This window comes from Budorcas taxicolor, chromosome 11, assembly GCF_023091745.1.
Source record: "Budorcas taxicolor isolate Tak-1 chromosome 11, Takin1.1, whole genome shotgun sequence".
NCBI classification, from domain to species: domain Eukaryota; kingdom Metazoa; phylum Chordata; class Mammalia; order Artiodactyla; family Bovidae; genus Budorcas; species Budorcas taxicolor.
Window position 1 is genome coordinate 59,840,004 of NC_068920.1, and position 9,525 is coordinate 59,849,528.

Here is a 9,525-nt window from a genome sequence, read left to right on the forward strand (position 1 = left end):
AGAGAAGGGGATGACAGAGGATGAGATGGCTGGATGGCATCACTGACTCGATGGACGTGAGTCTGAGTGAACTCCGGGAGTTGGTGAAGGACAGGTAGGCCTGGCGTGCTGCGATTCACAGGGTCGCAAACAGTCGGACATGACTGAGCGACTGAACTGAACTGAACTCAAACATACTGCATGATTCTGTTTATGGGCAAGGCAAAGAACAGGAAACCACATGGAATCAAAAATAGACTAATGGTTTCCAGGGCTCAGGGAGGGAGAAAGGGGGAGTGATAGCTAATAAGTATGAGCTTTTTACTGATGAAAAAGTCCTGGAAGTAGATAGTGTGATGACTGAACAACCTGGAAAATATATTAAAAACAAAAGACCTCTACTTATTAAAATGATGAATTTTATGATTCAGGCATTATATTTCAATATGAAAGAAAATACAACCGAAGTGTAGTAATATTCCTAAATGAGGTGTAGAGGGAGAATGTTTCAAAAACACAGAGGAACTAGAAATGATGAAGGGGGTGTTCTTTTTGAGTGTCCTTAAGTTTCCTCTTTGACTAGAGAAGGAGGAGATAGTTTCAGGGTAATTGTGAAGCACATCATATAAACAACCTGCAGGGCACTTTCTACCATAGATCAATTTGATGACAAGAGTGGAACATAAAAGCTCAGCATTTAGCAAGTTGTGAACTCACAGGGGAATATACAGAAGTAGGAAAGTAATTAATGGAGTGTTTTTAATAACACCAGATGCTACTGCTGCTACTACTGCTAAGTCACTTCAGTTGTATCCAACTTTGTGCGACCCCATAGATGGCAGCCCACCAGGCTCCACTGTCCTTGGGATTCTCCAGGCAAGAATACTGGAGCGGGTTGCCATTTCCTTCTCCAATGCATGCATGCATGCTAAGTCGCTTCAGTCGTGTCTGACTCTGTGCTACCCTACGGACAGCAGCTCACCAGGCTCCTCTGGACACAGGATTCTTTAGGCAAGAATACAGGAGTGGGTTGCCATTTCCTTCTCCAAATAACACCAGCACCTAAGGGCAATAGCTTCAGTGATTTAAGTCATATTGTTCCTAGTAAAATAAAAGGCTCTCTACCTATTTTTCAGCTACCTAAGACCTGTTTGTCTCAGGTAGGTTTCCAGATTCTAACTTAAAGAATATAGGAGAAAATACTTAAGTTTTTGAGGGGAAAAAAATGTAAATTAAGGATTCTATGCGCGCTTACTTATTAAACCAGTACTTAATGACTAGAAATAATCTTTTCTTCTCAGAATCTCAGATTCTCAGAAGAATCTGTCTGAATAGGTTAATATCCACAATATAGCATTTTATTTGTTTTATTTGCTTTTGGGTCACAAAAAAAGCCTTTACTTCTTTTATTATTGGGCAAGTGTACACATGAATTTAAGGTAAGTTTTGTTTTATTTTATTGAAGGAATACTGCAGATACCACAACAAAAATAAAAAACATGGACAAATCCATCTCCTTGTGAGCCATATGTCGTGTTTACTTGGGCCTGAAGGAAAAAAAATCCATTAAATATATTCTATTCCTGTACACATTAAAATATAAACACATGCTCGAACATAAATGTACACATTAAGTATAGACAGAGGTCGATGTATTTTAAAAGCATGTACTTTCCTTCATCTCATTTCTGTTTTATAATTTAAAAAACTTTTAAAATATGAATTAATTCAAATGTATATGGTACATTCTGTTGTTTTCACTCCCTTTTAGCTTTTTTCTTTCACTGGTCAAGAGAGTTTTCTTTGATAACAACCATGCTACAAAGAAATAATGACCAAGGTAAAAGAGAAATAATAATTTCTAGAATAGAAGTAATAATTTTCTTACTTCATATCTCACCAAATACTAAACACAAGATAAACTAAAACAGGTAACAAAATTATTTTTTATTAATACTAGTCAGTGACATACTAGCTACTTCTGGAACTAAGATGAAGTTCTTCAACTAATCATGTTTTTTGAGAAACATTAATTGTAATCACTTTCCGTACCCAATTGAATATATTCAAGCATAGGAAATGCTTAGCCTTATGTCTTAGAGTATGCTCTCTCCAACAGTAGTGTCTCTTCCATATGGTTTTGAACTGGTGAAGAAATGTAAATTCATTCAGATCTACACCCTGACATTAAAAAAAAAAAGTAAGGCTCAGTGAAGAGCTTATAGAAAGTAATGTACTTCATAAATAACATCTAGATTTACATCAAATTTTCTCAAAGGTCTTTTTTAGATAATTTTAATTACTGCAGAATAGACAGCTATGCCTCTCTAAAGAGGGGGTGCATGGCTAGAAAATTTCCTGACTATAAAAAGATTATTACAGAAAACAATGTTCTACGTTATTTTACAGACGTGCAAGTGTTACCACATGCAAGTGTCATTGTCTTGATCATATTCTCAGAAGTTTATGCAAGCACAAAGAAGAATGGATAGAAGGAATTGCTCGTCCTTGACTGAATTTATTTTCTTGGGAATTACTGAGAGCACTGAGAACAAAGTGATCCTATTTACAATGTTTCTCCTTGTTTATCTCATCAACCTTCTGGCAAATCTTGGAATGATAACCCTGATTAGGATGGATCCCCAGCTGCACACACCCATGTACTTTTTCCTCAGCCAACTCTCCTTCTGTGATCTCTGCAATTCCACAGCCATCAGCCTTAAGATGCTGGTGGACCTATTTGCCAAGAACAAATCAATCTCTTTCTGTGGCTGTGCTCTGCAATTCTTGGTCTTCTGTATCTTTGCTGACGCTGAGTGTCTCCTGCTGGCAGTGATGGCCTATGACTGGCACAAGGCCATCAGCAGCCCCTTGCTGTATGTGGTCAGCATGTCCAGAAGGGTGTGCTCCCTGCTCATGGCTGGGGTTGACCTGGTGGGAATGGCAGATGCTCTGATACACATGACATTAGCATTCCACTTATATTTATGTGAGTCAAATGAAAGTAACCACTTTTTTGTGGTGTTCCTCCTCTCCTGTTGCTATCTTGTTCAGATAAACGGGTCAATGAGTTAGTGATATGCTGGCGACGGAATGAAACACCAACACTGCAGAGTGGTTTGAATCTTTATATTTTAACACTTGCTTCTTACAGCTGCTTTATTTTATATCCCTTGCACAACAACCTACAGGGCAAGTTGCCAAGCACTATGATTCAGAGACTATACAGTGAGCAGGCGCAGGGCGAGAAAACCTTTACCTTGACTTATTTACTGCAGCTAAGACTTTGTTTTGGGGAACTTCCTTATCAACTTAGAATCCGTTTTGTCCCTGGGTCTGTTCCTTTTGAGGAATCAGAGAAACATCCTTGTGTGCAAGAAATGTTCTTTTCCCATGGGAACAAACAGGATTCTTAGCTGAACATCTCGTTTGCAAGAATGTTCAGCCCTGGTTGAGGGTCTCGTTTGCAAGCATTTCTCAACCTTCCTTATACCTAGTTCCCTACACTGGGCAGAACATCTTGTTTGCAAGAATGTTCAGCCCTGGTTGAGAGTCGTTTGCAAGCACTTCTCAACCTTCCTTATACCTTGTTCCCTACAGTGATATTCACCATTTTTGGCTTCATTGAACTGAGTACCATTTCAGGAGTTCTTGCCTCTCATTGTTATATTATCCTTTCAGTCTTGAAGATCCACTTTGCAGAGGGGAGGCTCAAAGCTTTTTCCACCTGTACCTTCTACCTAACTGCTGTGGTAATCTTCCAGGAAACTATGCTCTTCATGTATTTCAGGCCAAGTTCTTCCTACTCTTTAGATCAAGACAAAATGTCCTCATTGTTTTACACCCTTGTGATTCCCATGTTAAACCCTCTGATTTACAGCCTAAGGAATGAAGATGTGAAACAGGCCCTAGTAAAATTGAAAAAAACTAAATTGCATTTTAAAATATTTCTATCATATATATGTGTACACATCCACACGCATATATAGTACTTGTTTAATTAAAAAATTATATGACATAACACATGAGAAACATAAATTTTTCAGATTCCTAAATAAAGAAGTATTTGGATTAAACCTCAATCCTAAAATATATTACAGTTCCCCTCACACGTCTGCTTAGTGTGTGTCCAGAATTTAAATGTGGCACTAACTGTTTTTTTAAAAACTTTTGAGTTTTCTAATTATGCAACTTTTGTTTTATTTTTTTATTCAAAAGTTATTTCAATTTCCCTAGGACTTATTATGCATTTACTGAGAATTTTCAGCTCTTATTTCCTTTATATGTTATAGTACATCTTGTAGATTCTATACTAAAAGTTGTTAGTGTTAATATTAAACATTAAGGAACTAAACATTCAAGTATTTCATAATAAGACTTAGAATTATCATGAAATAAAAATTGAGGGCTGTAAATCCAAAAGCAAAATTGTCGGGGTCCAGCCCCAGTGGATCCAGGGTAATTTGAAGCATGAACGACGTAGGCAAGGAGAAACTTATTTATTTATTAATTTAGAAATATAAGATTAGATTAGGAAGAAATAGTATAGCAGGAAATTTAGGTGGAGAAAAAGAGGCTGAATAACTTGGTTTACAGGGAAAACCAATAAAACCTTGAGACAAGAGGTTTGCACCATCTACATTAGGCCACGGAGCCCACTTGAATATCGAAGGGTGCCCCACCTTAGGCCCCCTTTCGCGTGGATCTTAGAAGCCAGGGCAAGTAAGTAGACGTGGTGAGCCTCCCCGCTCCAGATGGGAATTCAGCCAAAAAAGGGGAGAAAAGAATGACATGGGGAGCCCAGCATCGGTGCAAGATTCCAAAAACTTTATTTTTCAAAATCAGCTTATATACCCCAAGTTGTACATAAAGAAATAATGGAATATGCAGAGTTATGCAGGGGCAGCAGTCCTGACCCTCATTGAGACAAGGCTTTCTTTTTGCATACTCCCCCGTATACAAAAGGTCTCAGGTGGTTTACATTATCTTCTGGCCAAGAGGCCTGTTAACATTTTTATGGCTCTCTTCCTGGATAATTGTCTATCAACCAGAAAACTCCTTTTCCCTAGAAGTGTTTTTTCTTTACTCTGCATCACCCTCAAAATACTAAATAAAGTTACATTCCTGTAGAACAAAGATGCAGTGGGTTATAACAAGGAAAGTACTTAACTCAAAGATCTAATGTTGCTAATACCAGGTCTACTACCTGTTTTTCTATATACCAACTATCTCTACAAATAAAAGATATGAAAATTTGGCAGCAAGTATTGGCTCAACAAATAAAACCTTTAATCAGTCCTATTCTAATGATTTTGACTCCTCAGAAGCCCCTACATTCCTAGGATGTTTTAAGCTTCCTGTGCCTCCCACAGTCAGGAGGCCTCAAACAATCACATACACAGCTGTACGAGTCCTGCAGGCAGGCTAGAAAGCCATCAGAGGGGTTTTCGGATTGAAACACCCTTTCAAATGCAGAAGACTAAAGCCCTGAGTTAACTTTTTCCAGAGTGTGTCAGAAGAGTGGAAAAGTACAAGACAGGCAGGTTCTTATTTTGGGGGTACATGCTCAGGAAATGCCAGGGGGAAAACCTGAGGCTTGACTCGCCTTGCCCATCAGGCCTCTGCCACATGACCTTGTCACGGGTGGGATTCCTCACGCTGGCTCCCGGCACAAAATGTCTAAAACTATTGTAAAACAAAGAGATATATATATACACACACACACATATATATATGTATGTGTAGACATATATGTGCTGTGCTGTACTTAGTTGCTCAGTCATGTCTGACTCTTTGCTACTCCATGGACTGTAGCCCACTAGGCTCCTCTGCCCATGGGGATTCTCCAGGCAAGAATACTGCAGTGGGTTGCCATGCCCTCCTCTAGGGGATTTCCCAACCTAGCATCAAACCCAGGTTTCCCACATTGAAGGCAGCTTCTTTACCATCTGAGCCACCAGGGAAGCACAAGAACAGGGCCTCTAATTAAAATAAATAAATCTAAATTTAAAAGATAATAATACAGGGGTGGGTCGCCTATCCCCGCTCCAGGGGAACTTCCTGATGCAGGAGTCAAATCAGGGTCTCCTGCATTGCAGGCGGATTCTTTACCAGCTGAGCTACCAGGGAAGCCCATATGCATATATATGCACATACATATATGTACACAAATATATATGGTATATACTAAACTCTCAGTTAATTTTGTGTAACTGTGATATAATTAGCACTAAAAACACTAAAAATGTTTGCTATTTTTTATTTATTACATATTTGCTTATTTTACAACTTTATGTCACCAGACAATAATCAGTGTTTGAATAACAGAGATGGGATGCTTAATCCTTTAGCAAAGAATGCTCATAAATCATATATATGTGTATGTTAATATATGTGTGTTCATATGTTGTTACTTCAGTTTCAGTTATGTCTGACTCTTTGCAACCCAGTGGACTGTAGACATCCAAGCTCTTCTGTCCATGGGATTCTCCAAGCAAAAATACTGGAGTGGGTTGCCATGCCCTCCTCTAGGGCATCTTCTCAATCCAGGAATCAAACTCCATGTCCTCATGTTTCCTGCATTGGCAGGTGGGTTCTTTACCACTAGTGCCACCTGGGAAGCCTATGTTAATACATGTACATTCATATATATACATATATATATATATATTTAAAGCATATTTGAATATGCATTTCTTTTACACATGTATACAATAGGTTTTGGGGGGAATGCACATGAATTAGTTGTGGACACTAATAATGGATCTATAAAGACATGCATAATGATTACATTAGAACTAAACAGCTATGAGTTATTGATATTTACCTTTATCCTTGTGTCCTGAAGGCTAAGCACTGAATCAGTTTGTTGAGAAAGTGAAGATATGGCCATATATTTGACGCACTATAAGCTATGGAAAGATTGTTAATTATCCATTAAAATTTTATAAGCTAAAAGCCAATGATTGTCTTAAATTTTCTAGTCGCCATTCTAAAATATCCTTATGTGAATGTATTTTAGAATGGAAGTAAAGTCAAAGAACTTACTCTGTTATTCAAAATGTCATTTGTGAGACTTGATGGTATATTGGGCTTCCCAGATGTCTCAGTTGTAAAGAATCTGCCTGTCAATGCAGGAGATGCAGGAAATATGGGTTTGACCCCTGGGTCAGGAATTCCCCCTGGAGGAGGAAATTACAACCCTCTACAGATTTTTGCTCAAGAAATCCATGAAAAGAGGAGTCTGGCAGGCTATGGCCTATTAAGTTGCGAAGAGTCAAATATGACTGAGCTCACACACATGCATAGCATATTGGGAAAAATTCTCATGGTAGAAAAATACTGCAAAGAATTCTTATTTTAGATAAAACGCTTATAGGTTTCTAATCCTAGCATATTTTATCATTTTATCAAACTCTTTTGGAACTGTTGCTTATAAAAACAGCTTGATCAAAGCACTGTCTGAAAATTAAAGTCTAAGAAAAATAGGGCATCAATAGATTTTGATGTAACATATTATCTAATTAATCCATCTCCATTCATATGACATATATTTGTTACATTATCTAAAGACTGACATGATTTACATATTGGTCCATTTTATTGGATCTAATGTAAGTGATATGAAGAAGAAAGAAAATTTGATCCCATTAATTGATAGCCAAAATAGAATTGCAGCAAACAACATCTAGATAATATCTGGCTTTCATGTCTGGAATTACAGAGGTTAAAGAAGAAATTATGGGAATTTTTTTTATGGAATTCATAACTCAAATGGAAGTTTGGTCATGGTATGTAAAGATTCTACTATAATGAAATTTTTCAGAAATAGGGAGCAACATATCAAAAGGCTCTGATGTATTCTAACCAGTCTACTTCAGTCTTGATCACTAACTTTCCTTTTTTCCACAATACATCCCTCTGACATATCACTGACCTTGATGGAAAATATCTTTGTTCAAGTGCAGTATTATCAGTGACAGTGGATAATGTGTCAATATTATTGTAAGGTTTCCATTCTATAATCTCTTTCTTCATCCTTGAATTGAAATTCTTAACAATAAATGTGGCATAATGATAGACTCGGTTACCTATATAATGCAGAGAAGAGAAAGAGGCATAGTGGTCATAGGCTGTATAACTGCATTTGATAGAAAGAGAGCAGTAGTAATGTTCAATAAACCAATACATAAGAGGGTTTCTGTTTAAGCTGGAAGGAGTGACGTTTAACCTCACCGGAAATCTCTCTCCCTAGTTAGAAGCATGCTCTGGACCAGGTAGTGATGCCACTCTAAACAGAACTCATCACTCTCCCTTTCTATCCCTCAGATCGCCCTGTGTAAAATGGGAACTTCAGCCAGGTTACCTGTAAGGTCCTTTCCAGATGATACAACCTGCCTCTATAAAATATGACTCTACTTCTGTGTAAAGCCATCCCTATTATTGGAACAGATTTGGAAAGTGAAAGAAAAATGAGTCACTTCAGCCCTTCATGTTCACACAAAGAATTGTGTGGCCTGTTATTTAAATTCAGAATCTCATAGATTCCCCACAGAAGTAGATATTCAACCTTACTAGTGCTCAGGTAAACAAAACTGAAACAAAAAGTAAAGTCACACTGTGTCATCTACAGAATGGCAGAATATAAGCAATTGAAATATCGCCTACTGGTGAAGTTGTGAAGCACCGTGGCCTTCACATATTGATAGTAGATGGAAAATTGCCACTGAACTTGGTAAAACTCCATGGCTGAGTCTTCTATAGCTGGCTGTACAAGTGTCCTAAGACTAAAAATACCATATATCCGAGAGGGAAGAATGAATATCTTCACTAAAAGACATGTACAGAAATATTCACCATAGTAGTATTTGAAATGCTATAACACTGAAAATAAATAAAATTTTTCCCAGTACATTAGTTTAGGACTTGACAAGCTTTTCTTTAATGTATATTTTAGGGTTTGTAGGCCATAAAACCTTAGCGACACCTGAACAGTTTTTCGCTATATCCCAAAAGCAACCATCCGTAATACACATATAAATGGTATGTCTCAGCTTAGGTAAAATGTCGTGAATCAAGTTTACTGACTCCTGCTCTGGATTAGATAAATAACTTTATGATAAGTTTGTATATTGGAAAAGTAGACTGTGGTGTAGATAAATGAACTACCTCTGCATACAACAACATATGGAGAAATTTCACAAACATAATACTGAGTGAAAGAAGCAAGACATAATAGTGTAAAGGCAATATGATTTCCCTGGTATATACCTCAAAAATTAACAAGCTAAGTGATATATGGTATTGAACATTAATTTGTGATGGGTGTGGGTAAAATTGCCAAAAAGCAACAAATTATTTGGTGAAGGGGGTCTGGTTATAGTTTCATTTCTGAAAATGTTCTTGCAGTATACTTTTTCAGGTGAAAATTTCTATAAGCATATTAGACTCTGATTTTCATTAAGCAAAGTAGATGCAATGAGAAATGGTAAGAAATCTTATTTGTATTTTTTAATCTAAAGGCCTATTGTACAAAAGGAATGTTCA

The 9,525-nt window shown here is 37.3% G+C and overlaps 1 pseudogene; it reads left to right on the forward strand.

Moving 5' to 3' along the window:
- The first annotated feature begins 2,463 nt into the window (after positions 1 to 2,463).
- Positions 2,464 to 8,350, forward strand: LOC128055641 (olfactory receptor 5W2-like; annotated as a pseudogene).
- The last annotated feature ends 1,175 nt before the right edge of the window (positions 8,351 to 9,525 follow it).